This window comes from Pristiophorus japonicus, chromosome 5, assembly GCF_044704955.1.
Source record: "Pristiophorus japonicus isolate sPriJap1 chromosome 5, sPriJap1.hap1, whole genome shotgun sequence".
Taxonomy (NCBI): domain Eukaryota; kingdom Metazoa; phylum Chordata; class Chondrichthyes; family Pristiophoridae; genus Pristiophorus; species Pristiophorus japonicus.
Window position 1 is genome coordinate 178,312,481 of NC_091981.1, and position 9,915 is coordinate 178,322,395.

A 9,915-nucleotide genomic window follows, 5' to 3' on the forward strand; every position below is an offset into this window, starting at 1 on the left:
CGCAGAAAAATGGCTGGGGCATTTACCTATATAACAACCGTCACTACACTTCAAAATAATTAATTGTAAGTGAAGCACTTTGAGATACTTCTGAGAGACTTGATGATATGAATACAAATCTTTCTGTCAATACTTAAGAGTAAGGCAATTTTAATGCAAGAATATTAAAGTTCACGGAGCAAACACCAGGTGGAGCTAGTATTGCTCATAAAGACATCTCAAAGTGTTCAACAGGGCAGAGGAAAGACCAGTTCATTCTAAGCAGGAGGAAAAATAGAAATGGAAAAGTTACAGATGGAACCAAAGGCACAGTGAAAGAAAAGTGTTCCTTGGAGGCGTTTGAAATCAGAGAGGGAGGGAGGAGGCACGATAGAGGGATTTGCAGAGGGAGCTGCATAGGGCAGGAACATAATGGCTGAAAGAACACCTGCTGATGGTGGAATGGAAGGAATGAGGGATGAGAAAAAACCTACATTACAACAATGACTACACTTCAAAAGGTACTTTATTGGATGTAAAATGCTTTGAGACCTTTGGTGATCGTGAAATGCGCTATATAAATGCAAGTTTTTCTTTCAGTGTCAGCAGTATTGCCAACTCACGCGATTCCATCGTGAGAGGCACGATTTCGGAGTAAAATAAAGCTTCATTTGTGATCTTGTGGCAGAACACCTCAATCTTAAGATTTTTTTTTAAATACTTTGATTTTCACGTGTGCATATCGCGTAATTTTTCACGCATGCACAAATCGGTGTTTATCCCAAGATGTAGGTGTTTCTAAAAGTTGTTTGACTCTAATTGTTAGCAGCAGTGTTGAAGTACAACATGGTCAGATTGTTACATAGAAACACTGGTACTTCACCACATTGATGCAGTGCTTGTCCTGTTCCTCAGTGTAACTGACTGTACAATAGAGTTCAATTTTGCGAGGGGATAATGCAGAGAATGTGTTGTGTTTTTGACGTGGAGAGCTGATAAGGAGGAGAAGTGGTGGGTGTATTAAGTAATTGTATATTAGATTGTGCTCCATTACAGTGAGATTTAACAGAAGTGCTGTGTTTCTGGTTGAGGCCTTCATCAAAAAGGAATTAAACGGAGCGTATACTCTTTGTGAAGTTCATTACTAATTTACATAGAATGAATGGAAAGCTTTGACCATTTGTGATGCATGTCTTTACTACTATAACCTAAACCTATTTTTAGAAAACACAGCCTACTGACAGTGACTAGAGGCTTATCGTGTGTTTCAGGCATGGAGTCATATCCAATGGGAGCCCTGTGACATTGCTAAGAAATATATCCTGCTAAGAAAGCCCTATTCAGCCAATGCCTCGCTACCATCCTGACAACTCCAAGTGACCCAGAGATGCAGAGTGTCCACAGTGTCTGGTCTGCCCTCAAGGCTTCCATAATTACCACCTGCAAAGAGACGCTTGGTCACTCGACTAGGAAACACCAAGACTGGTTCGACAATGTTAAGTCCTGACTCTAATCTACTGACTTACACGAGACACATGCTGAAGTCAAGGTCACTCAGGACCTGCCTCTTTAATTCCAGCTCTCCAGTGCTGCACTTGCCTGAGACCTCCCTTTATATACCTCAGTGGGACAGGTATGGAGTGTCTCCTGCAAGTGCATCCCTGGTGGTAAGGTATGCTTATTGTTACAGGTCATATCCAGTTACAGTCATGTATAGCATGGTAAGATACAGTTATATACAGTAATGTGAGATACATGACATCACCCTCCCCCAAGGTCTTATTGCCTTTATAGATTCAGTCTCTCAGGTGGTCTGCGCTCTCGCATGGAGCGTCTTAGTTGTGGTTCAGTTGTTTGCCTTGGTGTCTGTTTTTCATTCAGTGTGATTGCTGGTATCTCGCCTGGGCTGTCTGTTGAGACTGCCCTTTCCTCAGGTTGTTCCACCTGTCTGTCCACCAGGTGTGGTGTGAGTTCCACATTGTAGTCTGCCTCTGGTTCTTCAGTGTTATCAGTGAATCTACTTTTTACTTGGTCTACATGCCTCCGGCAGGTTTGGCCATTGTCCATTTGTACAACCAGTAGCCTGTTTCCCTCTTTGTCTGTTACTGTCCCTGCAAGCCATTTGGGATCCCAACCATAGTTTAGCACAAACACTTTGTCTCCTATCTCATTCCACCTCCCCCTCGAATTTTGGTCAGCTTTTGATGCTTAGCCTCAACAATTTCATGCATGTCTGGGAGGATTAACGAGAGCCTAGTCTTTAAGGTTCATTTCATCAATAGTTGCGCGAGGGAAACCCCAGTCAACGAATGCAGACGAGATCTGTATGCCAGCAGCAGTCGCGACAGACGGCTCTGCAGCGTGGGACCTTGGATTCTGAGCATGCCTTGTTTAATGATCTGCACTGCTCGCTCTGCCTGGCCATTGGAGGCTGGCTTGAAAGGTGCCGTCTTAACGTGATTTATACCGTGGTCAACTATCATGAAATTCTGCGCTGGTGAAGCATGGACCATTATCACTGACAAATATGTCAGGAATGCCGTGCATTGCAAACATGGTTCTCCACAGTGGTGGATGTGGTGTTAGAGTTTAAAATGGTGCACTCGATCCATTTTGAAAATGCATCAACGACTACGAGGAACATTTTGCCCATGAATGGGCCCGCATAGTCTACATGTACTCACGATCATGGTTTGGTGGGCCTGGGCCAGGGGCTTAGGGGGGCCTCCCTGGGGGCATTACTGAGTTGGGCACAAATGGTGCACCGACGGACGCAGAGCTTCAAGTCCGCGTCAATGCCAGGCCACCAGACATGAGATCTGGCTATGACCTTCATAAGGGCGATCCCCGGGTGCTCGCGATGGAGCTCCTGGACAAACGCCTTCCTGCCTCGTAAGGGCATAACTACTCGGCTGCCCCACATCAGGCAGTCTGCCTGTAGTGAGAGTTCATGCATGCGCCTATGGAAGGGTTTGACCTCCTTGGGGCAGGCATCGCGAGCCTCTGCCCAGTCACCGGTTAAAACTCATCTTTTAACTAGAGATAACGTGGGGTCGCTGGTGATCCAGGCTCTGATTTGGCGAGCCGTCATGGGCGAACCTGTGGATTCAAAGGCATTGATTGCCATGACCATCTCACAGTCCTGTTCGTTGGACCCTTCTGTGGTCGCCAGGGGTAGCCTGCTAAGCACGTCGGCACAGTTGTCTGTGCCTGGTCTGTGCCTTATCGTGTAGTCGTAAGCCGCCAGCATGAGTGCCCACCGCTGAATGCGCACCAAGGCGTTGGCGTTGATTGCCTTGCACTCGGATAGTAGGGATGTGAGGGGTTTGTGGTCGGTTTCTAACGCAAACTTGGCCCCGAAAAGGTCTTTTTGACATCATACACGCACGCGAGCGCCTCCTTCTCAACCATACCGTACCCGCGCTCCGCCCGTGAAAGTGACCTGGAGGCATAAGCAACGGCTGCAATTTACCCACATCATTGATGTGATGTAAAACGCACCCGACCCCATACGCTGACGCATCACACGTAAGGACTAACTTTTTACCTGGGTCAAAAAAGGCTAACACTCTTGGAACACAGAAGGTTGCGTGCCTTGTTGAAGGCGCGTTCTTGGGCGAGCCCCCAAAACCAATCGCACCCCTTTCTGAGTAGCACATGGAGAGGCTCCAGCAGCGTGCTCAAGTTCTGCATAAAGTTCTCAAAGTAATTGAGTAGCCCGAGAAAGGCGCACATTTCCGAGACATTCCGGGGCCTTGGTGCCAGGCGAATCGCTTCGGTTTTGGATTCGGTTGGGCGGATTCCATCAGCGACAATCCTTCTGCCCAAAATTTCTGTGTGATGTAGATTCTAACTTTAGCCCCTTTGAAGGTGCCCACACCTGGCTAAAAGAGATGTTCAAAACGGCTTAGAACTGTTGAGCAGGAGGTCCGTTTCTCTGACGACATGGCGTGAACATCATCCCATTTCCAATTAAGTTCTGCTAGCCAGCTTCTCCCCAACAGGGCTGGGAGATCCCCGGGGACAATCCACAGGGAAAGTCGGTGCACCATCCCTTTGTGTGTGACTGAGAGCATGGCGCTGCCAAGGACTGGGATGATTTCTTTAGTATAGGTCCTTAGTTTGGTGTCGATCTTTGTGAGTTTTGGTCTATTGCTTTTGTGCGGCCACAGCTGTTCAAATTGTTGAACGCTCATGAGGGATTGACTGGCCCCCGTGTCCAGTTTCATGTTGACAGGTGTCCCGTTGAGTAGAACCCTCATCATAAGTGTAAGAACAGTGGACATTGATCATGTTAACCCGCTGTACCTCGGCGTCCCGTGCACTGTTTCAACCGTCTTCTGGTCCGCTTTCCGACCCTTCTGATTCTTATACCAGCCGAGCTGCTGTTTTTTTGCACATGGGAGCCAGATGCTCTGTGTAGTTGCAGTTTCTGCAAACGGCATGCTGAAATCGACACACCCTGGTTGAGTGCCTTCCCCCACATCTCCAACACAGACTGTTTCCATTGTTTTTGAAGGATGAGCTGTGTCTGGCTGATCTCCCTTGAGCTTCTCTCAATCTGTCGTTGATTGCTCGCATTGTGGGTTAATGAGGTGTGATCGGCCGTTCATGTGATCCTTGATTTTGATGGCTTCTGGCGCCACTGTCTGCTGTTGAAGGCCTGCTCTCCTGCTTTTGTCTGTGTGTGGGGGTAGCGGTTTGTTTCACAATGTGAACCCTTTGTTCCGATGCCTCGTTGGTTGTCATACCCGAAGTATAGATCAGCCTCGTTTCTTCTTCGCCTGCCAAGAACGTCTATGCGACCAGTGCTGCTGCTTCTAGAGTCAAGTTCTTAGTCTCTATAAGCTTTCGGAATATGCCTGCGTGGCCTATTCCTTCAATAAAAAAATCTCTCAGTACTTCGCTCCTTAATTCATCGGGGAACTCACATGAACTAGCCAGCCTCCGAAGTTCCGCCACGAAGTCGGGTATGCTTTGGCCCACACAGCGTCTGTAGTTGTAGAACCTGTGTCTGGCCATGTGTAGGCTGCTCGCTGGCTTCAGGTGGTCTCTCACCAGTGTGCTCAACTCCTCAAATGACTTGCTTGTTGGTTTCTCGGGTACCAGCAGGTCTTTCATTAAAGCGTATGTTTTCGAGCCACAGCTGGTCAAGAGATGGGCTCTTCTCTTTTCTGCCTTATCGTTGCCCAGCCAGTCTTTGGTCACAAAGCTTTGCTGGAGCCTTTCTATAAAGTCACCCCAATTGTCTCCAGCATTGTATTTCTCATCTGAGCTGTTGGTAGTCATTCTGTGGATTCTGTAATCCCGTAACTCGTCGCAACTGTTAAGTCCTGACTCTAATGTACTGACTTACACGAGACACATGCTGAAGTCAAGGTCACTCAGGACATGCACCTTTAATTCCAGCTCTCCAGTGCTGCACTTGCCTGAGACCTCCCTTTATATACCACAGTGGGACAGGTATGGAGTGTCTCCTGCAAGTGCACCCCTGGTGGTAAGGTATGCTTATTGTTACAGGTCATATCCAGTTACAGTCATGCGTAGCATGGTAAGATACAGTTATATACAGTAATGTGAGATACATTACAGACAAGAACGACCAGGAGATCCAGGAGCTAATCTGCTGCGAGTGCAAGGCATTCTTGAACTGAAAACAGCAACACAACTCGAGGGCAAGAAAGCAGCTCTACAGATGTCTGAAGGCCAAGGTCCAACAGAAAACCCATAACCTAAAGAACAGATGATGGGTGGAAAAAGCACAAGAAATCCAGCAGCTAGCCGACAACCACAATGTGCGAGGATTCTTTAGCGCAGTCAAAACGACCTACGGCCCAAGCACCCAAGGCCCTACCCCACCACTGGCCAAGAATGGAGAGGTGCTCATCAAGGACAGAGAGGCAGTTGGTGCCCACTGGAAGGAGCACTTCAAGGATCTCCTTAACTCTCTTCGACCTGAGTGTCCTCAACTCCATCCCACAGCATGCTATCCACCACCATCTCAGCACAACCCCAGCCCGGCACAAGGTTGAAAAGGCTATCTGACAACTGAAGAACAACAAGGCATCAGGAGCAGATGGAATCCCCGCCGAAGCAATAAAACATAGTGGAGAAGAACTACTGGCGCGGATTCATAACCTCATCTTTCTTACCTAGAAGGAGGAGATCATGCCAGGAGATCTCAGAGACGCTGCAATCGTGACCATATTCAAGAAAGGTGTCAAGTCCGACTGTGGTAACTACTGGGAAAGTCATCGCAAGAATCCTCCTCAATCGTCTTCTCCCTGTGGCTGAGTCGCAATGCGGATTCTGCCCACTAAGGGGCACAACGGGCATGATCTTCACCATGCGGCAGATACAAGAGAAATGCAGGGAACAGCACCAACTCTTATACATGGCCTTCCTTGACCTCACAAAAGCCTTTGGCGGTGTCAACTGTGAGGGATTATGGAGCGTCCTCCTCAGATTCGGCTGCCCTCAAAAATTTGTCAACATTCTCCGCCTGCTCTATGATGACATTCAAGCCGTGATCCTGACCAATGAATCCACCACAGACCCATTTCACGTTCAGACCAGAGTCAAGCAAGGCTGTGTCATTGCACCAACGCTCTTCTCGATCGTCCTTGCTGCAATGCTCCATCTCACCCTCTGCAAGCTCCCCGCTGGAGTGGAGCTAAATTACAGGACAAGCGGGAATCTGTTCAACCTCCGCCACCTCCAGGCCAGATCCAAGGTCGTCCCATCTTCCGTCATCAAATTATAGTATGCAGACGACGTTTACGTCTGCGCACACTCAGAGGGTGAACTCCAAGCCATCGTCAACACCTTCACTGAAGAGTACGAGAGCACAGGCCTTACGCTAAACATCCGTAAGACACAGGTCCTCTACCAACCTGACCCCGCCACACAGCACTGCCAACCCGGTTATCAAAATCCACAACGAGGCCTTGGACAATGTGACCCATTTTCCATATCTCGGGAGCCTACCGTCAACAAGGGCAGATATCGACGACAAAGTCCAACACTGACTTCAGTATGCCAGTGTAGCCTTCGGTTGCCTGAGGAAGAGAGTGTTTCAAGACCAGGACCTCAAATCTGGAAACAAGCTCATGGTCTACAGAGCAGTGGTGATACTCACCCTCCTATATGGCTCAGAGACATGGACTATGTACAGCAGGCAACTCAAAACACTGGAGAAGTACCACCAATGTTGCCTCCACAAGATCCTGCAAATCCATTGGAAGGATAGGCACACCAGCGTCAGTGTTCTCGCTCAGGCCAACATCCCCAGCATCGAAGCATTGACCACGCTCGATCAGCTCTGCTGGACGGGCCACATCATCCGCATGCCTGACGCAAGACTCCCAAAACATGTGCTTTACTCGGAGCTCCAACACAGCAAGTGAGCCCCAGGTGGACAGAGGAAATGCTTCAAAGACACTCTCAACGCCTTCTTGAAAAAGTGCAACATCCCCACCGACAGCTGGGAATTCCTGGCCCAAGATCACCCAAAGTGGAGGAAAAGCATCCGGGAAGGTGCTGAACACCTCGAGTCTCTTCGCCGAGAGCAAGCTGAAGCCAAGCATAGACAGCGGACGGAGCGCGCGGCAACCCAGGCCCCCCCACCCACCCGTTCCTTTAACCACTGTCTGCTCCACCTGTGGCAGAGAACTTAGGTTCCGCATTGGACTCTTCAGTCACCTGAGGACTCACTTTTAGTGTGGAAGCAAGTCATCCTCGACTCCGAGGGACTGCCTAAGAAGAAGAGAAGGTGCCCAATGGGAGCCCTGTGATATTGTAAACTTTTCCTAGCCTTACATGAGGTGATCGTAAAGTGGCAAATTTCCTGTCAAATAGAGCAGAAAAGACGTGGTGGAAAGATATGGCAAAAATGAATGAAATTTGGGTCTTCAGGGTTAAAGCTTTTTCCAAATTTCTAATTATAACACTTCTTTAAAAAAGGCAAGAAAAGCCACATAAGTGTAAAAAGTATTTGGATATACACTTTTAGTGCCGTAACCTACAAGGCTACGGACCGAGCTGGAAAGTGGGAATAGGCTGGATAGCTGTTTTGGCACAGACACGATAGGCCGAATGGTCTGCTTCCGTGCCATAAATTTCTATAATTCTATGGTTCTATAATTTTGTCTCACATCCCCTCCAAACCCAAGCAAAACTAGGTATCTTCCAGCAGTGCATAAAATCACGATTTCAAAGTATTAAATTTACCAAAATATAATTGAGTTAAGTATTAAATACCCTTGCTGTTGCATAAGTGTTTTGCTGAATCAATTGTTGAGAAAGACAAGTTTATGTAATAATGGAATCGTCCTTTTCTTTAAAGCTTAGTAAATTTTGTTGGAAAAATATGTAATTATTGCATTTCACAGTGAAAGATTTTTTCCCTAAATTATGTAATTAATCAGCTATGTTTCAGAAAGCGTAATGGTCAAAAGCAAAGTGAGGCCAGCCTACAAGTGACTTGACAGAGGGGCTACTGATCCACCTACTCCTGCTCCTATTTCTTATGTCTTATGTCTTATGTCAGTAATCGGTTAATGGCAGCCAAATGCGCTTCCTGTCTGGGAACAAAGGTCGCAGAATGCGCTTCCTGTCTGGGAGCAAAGGTTGTGGAATGTGCTTCCTTTCTGGGAGCAAAGGTCAGCAACAGGTCAGATCTGAGATTTTCTATACCAAATCTCAGGATTTTAAAGATTTTATCTCCTGATTTATGCGTTGGGGTTGGAAATACTGTGTCAGAGGAATGGAGGAATTGAGAGTCCACGTAGGGGCTGCAGGGGATCAGTGAGGTTGGGATGAGGCCATAGAATGATTTGAAGGTGAGGACAAGAACTTTGAAGTCAATTGAGGCACAGGGAGCCAATGCCGCTTGAAGAAGATAGGAAAGATGGGTGGAAGTTAGCTGGGAAAACACCCGAGCTGTAAGACCTGGAGGTGATAAAGGTGTTAATAAGTTAATGGCTACAAGGCCCAGCATCCAGGAGGGATACAAATAAAGAAAGTGTTGTGTATGCATGCCTGTTTACTGTGTGATGTCTGTAACACTGTTATGCAACACTGAATGTACCCTTACACTGTACACACCTTGCCTGTACACCAGAGAGTGCTGCTGCTGGAGACCTAAGGGTTACCTGCACACTGCAGGTAACCCAGTATAAAAAGGAACACACAGCTTGTTGTCTGCACTCAGGAACTGCAAATAAAGGACTACAGGTCTACACAGTTTAAGTATCATACTCTGCCTCATTACTAAAGGTGCCTACATATACTACAATTGGCGACGGGAATACGAGGTCACGAAACACACGCTCAGCATATCGAATCTCAGCAACTTTCAGCAATTTACCAATGGGGAAGATTGGGACGCTTTTGTAGAAAGATTGGAACACTTAAGGAGACTAGCTGCACCGTGCGACTTTGGCGACCACTTAAATGAAGCACTAAGGGACTCTAAACCGATGAGAGCAGTGCACCGCATTGATACTTCTAAGGGCAGAAATGCTGCCCTGAGTCCCGCAACCCTGAGTCCGCCACATAGGGTAAACCGGCTAGCCCCGTGCTGGCGCTGTGGAGGAAACCACAGGGCCCACCAGTGCCGCTACAAAGACTATACATGCAAAGAGAAAAGGCACCTTCAAAGGATTTGTAGAAAAAGCTATACTCACCATGTCTCTGATGAGTTGGCTGATCACCGGGGCTCCGACACAGAGGAAGGTGAAGTTGCTCAACCCCTGGAAGAAAAGTATGGAACTCATACCTGCTCCACCGAAAGTTCTCCATGGACAATGAAAGTAGACGTCGACGGGGTCCCAGTTTCTATGGAGAGCGACACAGGGGCGAGCCAGTCTGTGATGAGCCAAGCGACCTTTGAAGAACTTTAGATGAATCCCGCCAATCGACCACAACGGCAGCTTT